The 10438-nt window shown below is 44.7% G+C and overlaps 1 long non-coding RNA gene and 1 pseudogene across 11 annotated transcripts; one reads left to right on the forward strand and one right to left on the reverse strand.

Moving 5' to 3' along the window:
- Nucleotides 1-2345: 2345 nt before the first annotated feature.
- On the reverse strand, nucleotides 2346-4030 carry LOC147972392 (putative serpin-Z8 pseudogene; annotated as a pseudogene).
- Nucleotides 4031-4408: 378 nt separating this feature from the next.
- Nucleotides 4409-10208, forward strand: LOC125510127 (uncharacterized). 11 transcript variants are annotated; one of them, XR_015602534.1, is made up of 10 exons: nucleotides 4411-4766; nucleotides 4866-5099; nucleotides 5877-5920; nucleotides 6052-6101; nucleotides 6500-6867; nucleotides 6947-7107; nucleotides 7225-7344; nucleotides 7508-7681; nucleotides 7778-9185; nucleotides 9743-10208. It is a non-coding gene; the product is annotated as an uncharacterized LOC125510127 (long non-coding RNA). The 11 variants fall into 11 exon arrangements; XR_015602537.1 differs by having other exon boundaries at nucleotides 6551-6867; XR_015602539.1 differs by having other exon boundaries at nucleotides 4412-4766; nucleotides 6080-6101.
- Nucleotides 10209-10438: the final 230 nt, after the last annotated feature.

Raw genomic sequence — 10438 nt, forward strand, 5'->3', positions numbered from 1 at the left:
CTCATTCCTGTAACACCCTGTATGTGTAGCAAAGCCGAAAAAACAATTACTGTATAAAGGGAATTAGGGTTAAAAAAAAATCCTCCAACAGTCCCGGAAACATGGTTTCACGGATCCTGTATATACCACTCCTCCCCGTAAAAATTGGCGCCAGTTTTCATCGTTAGGGCAACTGGTTAGTAGTAATGCTAATTTCAGTATTTTCTTTGGTCCAAATACTGATGTGATGATGAGGGAAAATGTGTATAGAGATTTGAACATTTTAACATAAGCCCTCTGAGACACATATTTGGGTCTCCCAACAATGGTTGGAGCAGATAGGAGCGATTGCTTTCAAACACCTCATTGATAGAGTATGCCAAAGATTAAAAGGTTGGAAGGAAAAAACACTCTTAATGCAAGGTAAAGTGGTCTTGGTATGTCAATGGCACATGCGATTCCATCATAGTGGAAACTGTGCATACCGAAGAAGAATTGGGGATCGGGTTTTAGGGACCTTCATAGTTTCAATCTTGCCGTGTTAGCAAAGGCAGTGTTGGTGACTAATCCATAACCCAGACTCTTTAAGTGCACAAGTGCTTCAAGATAAATACAATACAGATGGTAACATTCTAAATGCGGGCCCAAAGAGGAGTATGGACCGACGGTGCTTGATAAAATGATTGGAGATGAGTGCTTCGATACGTCGGATTCAGACGACGAAGTGGATATGATCATGCTCATGAGCATGCAAGAGGAAATGGACAGACAGGTGGAGCATATTCTCAACTTCAAGGTCTCAAGCAAAGGAAGAAGAGTGATCAATCGGGATAGGGTCTCCAAAGCACGGCTACTACACAAGGATTAGTTTGCTCCGGACCCAACTTTCTCGGATGATCCATGGTTTCTCGTTGTTTTCGTATGCGTAAACCATTGTTTTTGTGCATTGTAGAGGGAGTGGAGGCACACGATGACTACTTGAAGCTCAGAAGGGATTGTTGCGGCCAACTTTTTTTCTCTGCTAAGAAGAAACGCACGGCTGATCTGAGGATGCTTGCACTTGGTACTATCGCTGATACCGTTGGTGAGATGGTCTGGATGGGGGAGAGCACATGCCTGAAGAGTACTGTCAGCGTCATGTTGCAGGTGTTTGGAGTAGAGCATCAGGGAGAGCCAAATGTGCAGGACACATAAAAGTTGTTGGCTATTGGAGAGGCCAGAGTCCAAAAATACTCGGATCAATTGATTGGATGCTTTGGCAATGAAAGAACTGGCCAAAGGCTGACGGGGAATGTATCAAGGTCATACCAAAGAGGCCGCCATCATACTGAAAGCAATGTCATCACATGACATGTGGATTTTGCATGCTTTCTTTGAAATGCTGGATTCTCATAGCAACATCAACGTGCTTCAACGATCTCTCATGTTTAGGAGGCTTTATAATAAAGAATTGTCGTCGTGCAATTACACTATCAACGGTCATGACTACAACATGTGATACTATTTTGCCGATGGCATCTATTCTCAGTGGACGGCGTTTATGAAGACCATATTCGAACAACAAGGCAACAAGCAAAATCACTTTGCAACAATGCAGGAAACAACTAGGAAGGATGTGGAGAGAGCATTGAGAGTGCTTCAAACTCATTGGGGAATTGTTCGTGGAGTTGCAATGATGTGGGAATCAGAAACTTTGTGGCAGCTGATGACATTTGTGTTATTTTGCATAATATGGATGTCGAGTATGAGGGTGATGATGTAGTCCAAACCAATGATTTTGAAGCACCTGCAGAACAAGTTCAAATTCCGGAAGATCAAGATGCAAATCAGCTTATGAACTTTCTACAGATACATCAGAATCTTCGAGATCATCAGATCCACGCGCAGGTACGCAGTGATCTCGTGGAGCATATGTGGACCCACAATGAAAATCAAAGAGTTAATATTTTAGTTGTGCATTTCTAATAATTTTTATGTAAGAACTATGTATTTTGCTACCAACATTTGTTATATACATGCGACATTGGCGTGTATGATGGTATTTGAGAGCCCGAATTTGAGATATGTGGTTGTTGAGCATGGAATATGAGGGGCGCTTTGGATGCGTCCTTGGGACCGGATTTGTCAAGTCATGCTGTAGTTGCTCTCCGTTTAAAATAATAATTTCCCATTGAAAATTCAGTCAACTTATAGAGCTATTACGAAGAAATAAAAACAAAAGGAGCCAACGACTTGCAAAACACAAGCAGCAATGCAACTGCTGAATGAAGGCATCTAATCAGGAAACTATTAGAGAATTCATCCATGATAGTCGATCGCGTGCCCCGTAAGGCCGTAATAGATAGATAGGCTCATTTCCATGATATCTAGTCTGTTTTCTCCGCGTGCAGTTCATCTTGTCCCGTCACTCGCTGGTTCCTCTGGACTGTATGGCGGGGGCGTTTGTACTCCGGCGGTGATGGCCTGGCGCTATCCCACCCATACAGAACTGCCGGGTTGTATGCCGGCGACTGTGGAGTATAAGGTGCAGGACTGTCTGTCGGCGATTGTGGACGGTAAGGTACAGAGCATGGTTGATATGCCGGCGATGTTGGACTGTACACCGGCGATACTGGGTTGTATACCAGCGACACGGGAGCATAAGACGGACCATAAGCCGGATACTTGTTGATCACCTCATCGCCAGCTTCTCTTCTTGTTGTGGTGCACTCCTTGAACGGGGGAGGGGACGGGATCACCGCCCCGGCGCCATTGCCAGGGTCGACGACGTGCCCCGCGAAGAGGACGGCGTGCGAACCCTCCTCCACTATGAAGTAGGCAAACGGGTGGTCGGCTACGAAATCCACTCGCCGTGACAGGTCCGGAGAGAACGTCGGATTGCAGGGGAACGCCGTGGTGACGGCGGCGGCTTTCGTTCCTTCCTCGTTGACCTCGATGACGGCCTTCTGGAAGACATGGTTCAGGACGACCGGAGAGCCGGAGCCGTCGTCCTCCAGCATCTTGGAGAGGTCGGCGTCTAGCAGGAGCCCCAGGTCGTTGAGGACGCCGGTGAGGCTGCCCTCGAAGGAGAGCTCGAACTTGGGCACCCCGAACTTGCCGGTCGAGACCTTGCTGTTGGGCAGGTGCTCGCGCAGGAAGCCTGCCGGGGAAGACGACGTGATCTTGTCCAGAAGGCTCGCCAGGCCGTCGCGCGCGTCCGGTAGGAAGATGCACATGGACATGTACCGTGAACCACTCTTGTAGCGTAGCTTGAGCACCTTGAACCCGTCGTGCTCGGAGATCAAGTGACGGTCGTAGTTGGACATGAAGGGGACGTCGAGCCGGTAGAAGGGCCTGTTCTTGGTCGAGCTCTCGTAGAACGGCAGGTCCCACTTGCCCCTGAAGTAGATGGCGTTGGCCAGCACCAGGTCCGTGCCCCGGTGCACGGCTCCCGGAGGGACGGCGGACTGGATGAGGTTCCCCGTGGCCGCTGCGGCCCACGCGTCGATCTGCTGCACCGCTTGTTCTGGGTCGTTGCGGAAGTCGACGGACCTGGCCTCGGCATTGTACCTGCCGACGACGGCGTCGCGGAAGGCCGGCTTCAGCGGCCGCGTCAGGTCGCTCCAGACGCCGCACGCGAACGCCACGCTCGGCCCGCCGCCGTCAGGCTCCGACGATCCGTCCAGGAGACGCGCCACCGAGTCCTCTAGCTCGAGGCGGGACCGCGCGCCTAGGACGCCGAGGATCTCCTCCAGGGTCTTCCCACCGGCGCCGGCGGCCAGGAGCGCCAGGACGGCGTAGATGGAGATCGGCGAGAAGACCAGGTTGCGGTCTCTGTTGGCGTCCGCGAGTCGCTTGATGAGGCGGGCGGCGAGATCGGCCATGCCGGCGGACACATGCGCCTCCATTGTGTCAATCTAGGGATCAATCGGTCGGCCTGATATTTATGGGGGGCACGTAAGTCGGTCGTGATCATGGAGTCCCGATCCAGCAGGAACCCGATCTGCCAGGCGTGCGGGCGTGCGACTTGCTGTGATTTGACTGCTCCCCGTGACCATTGGCGGTTGCTGTTTTTTTCTTCTGGAATTGAAGGAAATAAAAGAATATACTGTATTAATCTACTACCTATTATCACTATAAAAAGAAAAGAGAGTCAGATCCAAACAATCACATCTATTCATCATCAAAATTTAATGATTCTTAATTCTTCTGTATTTAACGCTACCAACCATGGGTTAAGCCACGATCGATCGATGGCTAATCTGCCTCGTGATAAAAAAGAGAGAAAACCGTCCGCACGACCTCTTTCTTCTCGAGGGATTGGATGATTTGCCCACTTTACAAAGGATTGGATAATTTATTCTGTGATTGTCTTAATGACAGTGGCTCCGGGCCCCATCCGGTAGCCTCTCATCGGGGCAAATGATCTTATGAAGAAGTAAAGTGAGGCAAGAGATCCAATTTCTCCCTCCTTCTCCTCCCGCACGACCTCCTCCTCCTCCCGCGCCGTTCGCCTCCCGCAGCCGTGCCCTTCGCAGCAGCCTCGCGCCGAGCCACAGGAAGCCGCGCCCGTCACCGCCGCCTCGCGCCGCCGGAGCCGCGGGAAGCCGCCGCGGGTCGCCGGGAGCCTCCCCAGCCGCGGGAGCCCGCCCCCGCCGCGGGTCGCGCGCCGCGGGAGCCGCCCGCCGCAGGTCGCCGCCCCGCCGGCGCGCCGTTCGCCGCCGCCATTCACCGCCCGTCGCGCCCCGCGGGAGCCGCCGCAGGTCGCCGTCGCGCCGTTCGCCGCCCGCCGCCCATACAAGATCCAGGCATCCAACCCTTTCTCCACGAACCCACTCCAGATTGCTCCATTCATTCCGTAAGAAGGAGAAAAAATCGCCACTGATCGTCCCTTCCTTCTGGTTCAGCCGTCACCAGGTGTGTGTTAAGGGAGGATCGGACACGCGTGTGCCAGGGAGGATGCTGCCACCACGCTCTTCGAAGATGTGCGGAGTCGTCGTGTCTGTACGGTTGGCACCTCTACCACCGTCGCTGCCTTCGAGGAGGATTCGTGCCTGCATCTTAATGTTCGCCAAGCCCATTACATCGCTGGTTCAGGACACACAACAAAACAAATCTGAACCTCAGCGACATATTTGCTGGTAAAGTCCTCTCCCTCTTATATCTCGGTAGGATGCATTCTTTAACGATTTATTTGCTGGGGTTTGTTAAGAAATTCCAAAGATTTCAGAATCTGTTTGGTTATGTCATTCAATATCCCTGGGTGAACAAACTTGTGACTTTGGTTGTTGGTAGCTTAATTATTTGGTCTTCTATCTAATAGACAGATGTCGAGTATAAAATTTGAATCCAACTCTGATTGATAAGACTTGATTTTTTTAATCCTGCTGATGAATGGCCTGCTATTTCAACCTCTGATATATTGCTGAATTTATAACCTGTCAGATCAGGGTAGTTACAACCTATGAAATCTTCCTGAACGTTTGAACCTATGGGATTGGGGTAGCCAATTTTGTATCGTTGATACGATGGCTACATAAACAATTCAGCAAGCTACATCTGCTTCATTGGGTTGATGCTTCATGCATGCTCAGCAAGTTTCCTTTCCCTTGAGTCGTCTTGCCTCGGGTCGGTTTGTTCTTGCGCAGACAGATGTGTAGACCACATCTTGTAGATGGCTGATATGGATTATGCTCCACCCCTCCATGACTTCACTCGAGTTAATTCCCCGTGATGCGACTGACACAAAACTATCCTTGGTATCCACAAAGATCACTCTGGGTGATGGCCTTCCTAATATTTAGTTATTTTCATTTTTCTGATGCTTATGGCTATAAGTTAACTCCAAATAAGTTTTTTTTAAATATGGCACAAAATTGAAAATTCTGATTACATCATGGTGATATTTTTTCTTGTAGGGAGAGAAGGAGGATAAAAAGTGTTGGTCCTCTTCACAGGATAGGTACAGACTTGGCTAAGCGATTACTGCTGCTGCGGTTCATCTACAATGATTTTGGACATTGATTCTTGTTTTACCCTTATTATTACCATTTGCTAACTTAACCATTTCCATCTCTCATGTTAATTCTGAAGACCTTTTATGTATCATGTATCCAAGCAGGCTGCATGTGAGGTGAATCAAGGTAACTATATGATGTAGTGAAGTATAAACTCCTCTCCCTATAATATGCAGCCTTCAAACCATAGGTTTGTGAATTTTATGCCAGCTGGGCCTCTTTCATTTTAATGCTTGAGTCCTATTATTTCATTTCTCCAAGCTTTTGAGTTCTAATATTGTTCTGTATTATGAGCTCTTGAACATTTGCCTGCACAACAATGATCTATAATAATTCCCTTCTAAGCCTAGAGATAGTTGTACACATCATTTATTCAATCCTAAATTACTCTATGCTCTGAATTACTCCCGTGGTGCATTTTATGTCCCCCTTACATCTATATCTATGTCTTCTTACTCATATACATGCTTTCCCATGTAATCATCCTTAACAATTGTCATGTTCAATCTGTAACTACTTATCAGGGTATTTTCTGATTTTTTTATGTTGCCGCTTACTGATCTTACGACATGGAGAGGAGAGGCCAAGTAGCAGCAAGCATGCAGCTGTGTCATGCAAACAAACTGATACTGCAGAAAGTCACTGATTGTACAAAACCAGAAAAACAAATTGCAGCGCAAGCATGCAAAGAGACAATTGCGCGAATCAAACACATATTCAAATAATAAGGCAGTGAGAGGCTTTATATTAGGCGGTGTACTGCAACAAGGTGCCTCCCTCCATCATCATTCCATTCTTCTCCTGTTTCCTATCTGTCAGCTGCACCTACAACCGGTGCCCCAATCTAGCTCGACAATTGACGGCGGCTACATCTGTTGTGGCCGGCAGCGAGGCAAGTCCTCCTTTTAAACCATGTATGTTGATTTCAAATAGTAGAACTAATTCATACTTTGAAGTTGTTTGTTAATCAGGCTTCCATGGACGTTGATTTCCATTAAACAGTATTTTGCGAACTTCTTGTTCTCTGCAAATTTTGGATGCCGCCGGTCAGTGTGACGCCCAAATCCTGGTGGCAAGTCTTTTTCTAATTGAGAGAATTATTTAGGTGCTAATTCAAACAGCATGTCTATAGGTTCGTTGAAATTCCCTAGACAAGTTACTTTCTGAATTCTGACTCTGAGTAGCCGACTCATACTTATTTTTGCGCCTTCAGTTGATTTGCTTCAGTGTGTTTGGTCTTTCTATTCAGGATCCCGGTCTGGAAAACTAGATGGTGTATGGATTCAGAGATGAACATGACGAACGATAGAAGGTCGATTTGGATTATTCTTGGTCCATAACTTTCAATTATTCCACTGCCACACAACTGGTATTCCACTTATCCTTCCTTCCAATTTTTATTTGCAAATTTGTGATGTTTATGGTACCGTTTCAGTGGTTGATTGAAGTAGTGAGGATATTCTGACTATGATGAATTAACAAAAAATGTTTTTATGCTGAACCAATCAATTTTTTTATTAAAATCCTTGCAGTGCTTGTGCTGGCAGGGAGAGGAGGAGAAGTAAGGCGTTGTGGGCAGGGACTGGCTGTGGGTACAAGAAGGCCAGATATGAGATGGTGGAAAGGATGCACACAGGAGAAGAGAACAGGCTGCAACGGAAGGCAGTTTAAGATGTAGTAGTGGACGCCTCTTCCATGATATTCAGGTTGGTGTAAGACTGCTCGCCTTAGATGCAATTGACTGGACATTCGGAGCTAGCTCTAGACAGGATAATTTAGATTGATGAACTATTTTGTGGTAGCAATCTGCGTGTTCAGTGATGCCGCACACGTCCTCTCATCTCGTCACGAACGGCCTGGATGTGGCAGCTGCCGTCAACATCCCAACCGTCACCAGCATGACGTGTTGAATGACATTGGCATCGTCTCACTGGGGCAGCAGCTCAACACTGGCATTATTCTGGTAATGCAAGTCCCGCTCCATCTCCTCTGTTTGCAGTCATTGTTCCAATATTACTGGAGATAAAATCCATTCTAGCTATCGTTGCTGAAGATCGTTTGGTGGTGTTCGATCCAGACTAAAAAATTATTTCATGTTGTTTTCAGTAATTATGATCAGCTCAGCCGTAAGATGTAGAGAGATCAATCACATCCGATCTTCGATTTAATGTAAATTAGGTGATTTACTGAACCGCGGGTTGCCTGTTTCATGAACAGTACTGCCATTTTAAACAATCTAGGACCTACACTTGATGACGACATTATTATTTATACAGCTGTACTGGGCCATTTGTTAGCAGCAGCCAATTATATGCCAATCTTTATAAAGTTGAAAGACTAAATTCCAGTGACAAAAAGCCTTGTCATACTGGCAGTTATTTTCCAATGAATGTCTGCATATCATTCACTTGTCTTGATGTCTGTCTATAATAAAGTTGGCATGTACCTTTTGTTCAAAATAAAGCATGCTTGGTTTTTGGAGTTGCATCCATCAGCTAACCTTAGAGGAATTCATATATCCACCACGCCGGTGCTTGTTTTGCACAATCTTATACATTAGGACTTTATACTCCTTCACAAAAAACACCCTGGCAAAATATTCGTATGCTACTTTGCCTCATTTCATAAGTGTAGTTTTGGTCACGTATGTTGGAAATATATGCTTGTTCTGTGGTGATGAATCAGAATGGAAAATCTGAAAGGAAGTGATTATTTGTTCATGTGTTGATATAGTGATTCTGTTTGAACTTGAAGGATAAATATGATGGAGCCTTTTTTTTATTAAAGCTTGTTTTCCCTTGGAATTATTGTTGTAAATACTATATTTGCGGGTGTGCAGTTTGTGATTCTCTATTCATGATATTTAGATAGATCGGATTCGTTCCTTTATAGCATAAACAGACTTGAATTATTTTGTCATTGATGAATATGCATAATGTACTTTAATTTGTTGAGATTTCAAATGAGGTCGTAGGAATCAAAATGGAACTCTCATGTGGCTGATATCGGTTTTATATTATATTTTTAGATGAAATTTCTATATTTACTTATCTCAAGATATATTTGATTTCATTTTTGTCTCTTGAGACAAGGAGCGAGCAAACTGTTGATTTTGCAGAGAACAATTGTCACTGAATTGCTTTCAAGGCGGATGTTCCATAGACAAACAAGCATGCAATCAACACTGCATGATTTCAATTGGTTTCCAATGTACGTAGCATGTCTATCTGGTTATTTTGCTTTTTGGTTTGTGCACTCATGGAACGAGAAAGAATTGAACCAACCAATTTGCAGGGTGAATATTTAATATTTCATTTTTTTATTCTACCTCATGAAAACTCTAAAGATAATGACCTGTGGTTCTCCTAAAGTATAGTTGTGAGATAAGAATTTTGGTGCATCTAATCAACTACACTGAGAATGAAGCCGCATACAACATGCACCCCTTATGTTGTACAAGAATTGGTTAGTGTATTAAGACATACTAAGGTAATCGGGTGTCTTCACTCCATGCATATGATGCTAAATTGTTGAGTTGCTTGAAAATCATTTAAATTATAGGTTGGTTGTCATATTTTTAGTGTAATCATAATATCTTTAGAATTTGCATATCTGGTTGTAACATCAGTCGAGGCGTGCATTGCTTGTGCACGCTTACTATATTCCTTGTGTATGAAGCTGCAATTGAAATATGTATGCTATAGCATGTATGTGAGCTTACATTATTTGTTTTATAATTGCTGATTATGATTAGAAATAACATGTAGCCTGGAAAGAAGGAACGATATGAGCTAAAAGATGCAGAAAAAGAGGATTAGGCCCGCGGATTGTTCTCAAGGAGAACATTGAGCTATGAGGGTGTTTTTTCGGGCAACACCGGCGATGGTCTCAGCAGCTATATGATGGTGAACTGTAGCTGTCGTAATATTCTGAGAAATATATTATGATTAATTTTTACTTACCTATCCGATTTTTTTCGTTGCGATGATCTGATAGGTGTCTGGATTGTAATAGGTATTTTTCTGGGTTAAGAAGGAAGAATGTTTCGGGTGTTCATTAAGATTATTCTTGATTGGTGAACTGCGATGGCGGATTTAATTTCAATATGCTTTAGGAAAATCTGTTAAGTACATATTACATCAAGATTTAAATTCATAGAGTATGTGAGATGTATGGTAAACCATTGCTCATGTAAGATATTGCTATATGTAAACTAAAAATGTAAGTTTCATATATTTAAATATTATTTTCTAATGAATTTCTATCAAAACGTGCATTGCATGTGCAAGCTTACTAGTTAATTATAAGCATAATGTGCTTTCACCATCAGATAGTTTGCTTCCTTGTGAAACACAAATTGTCTCCCGTCAGAACAAAATTGTCTCCAATGCTACTCAACTTTGCTTTCAATGACACACTGAAAGTTTGCTTCAATCAAGAACATGGTGATTGAAATTTGATTT

The sequence above is a fragment of the Triticum urartu genome, chromosome 5A, assembly GCF_056163025.1.
Source record: "Triticum urartu cultivar PI428250 chromosome 5A, HENAU_Tu73, whole genome shotgun sequence".
Classification (NCBI taxonomy): Eukaryota; Viridiplantae; Streptophyta; class Magnoliopsida; order Poales; family Poaceae; genus Triticum; species Triticum urartu.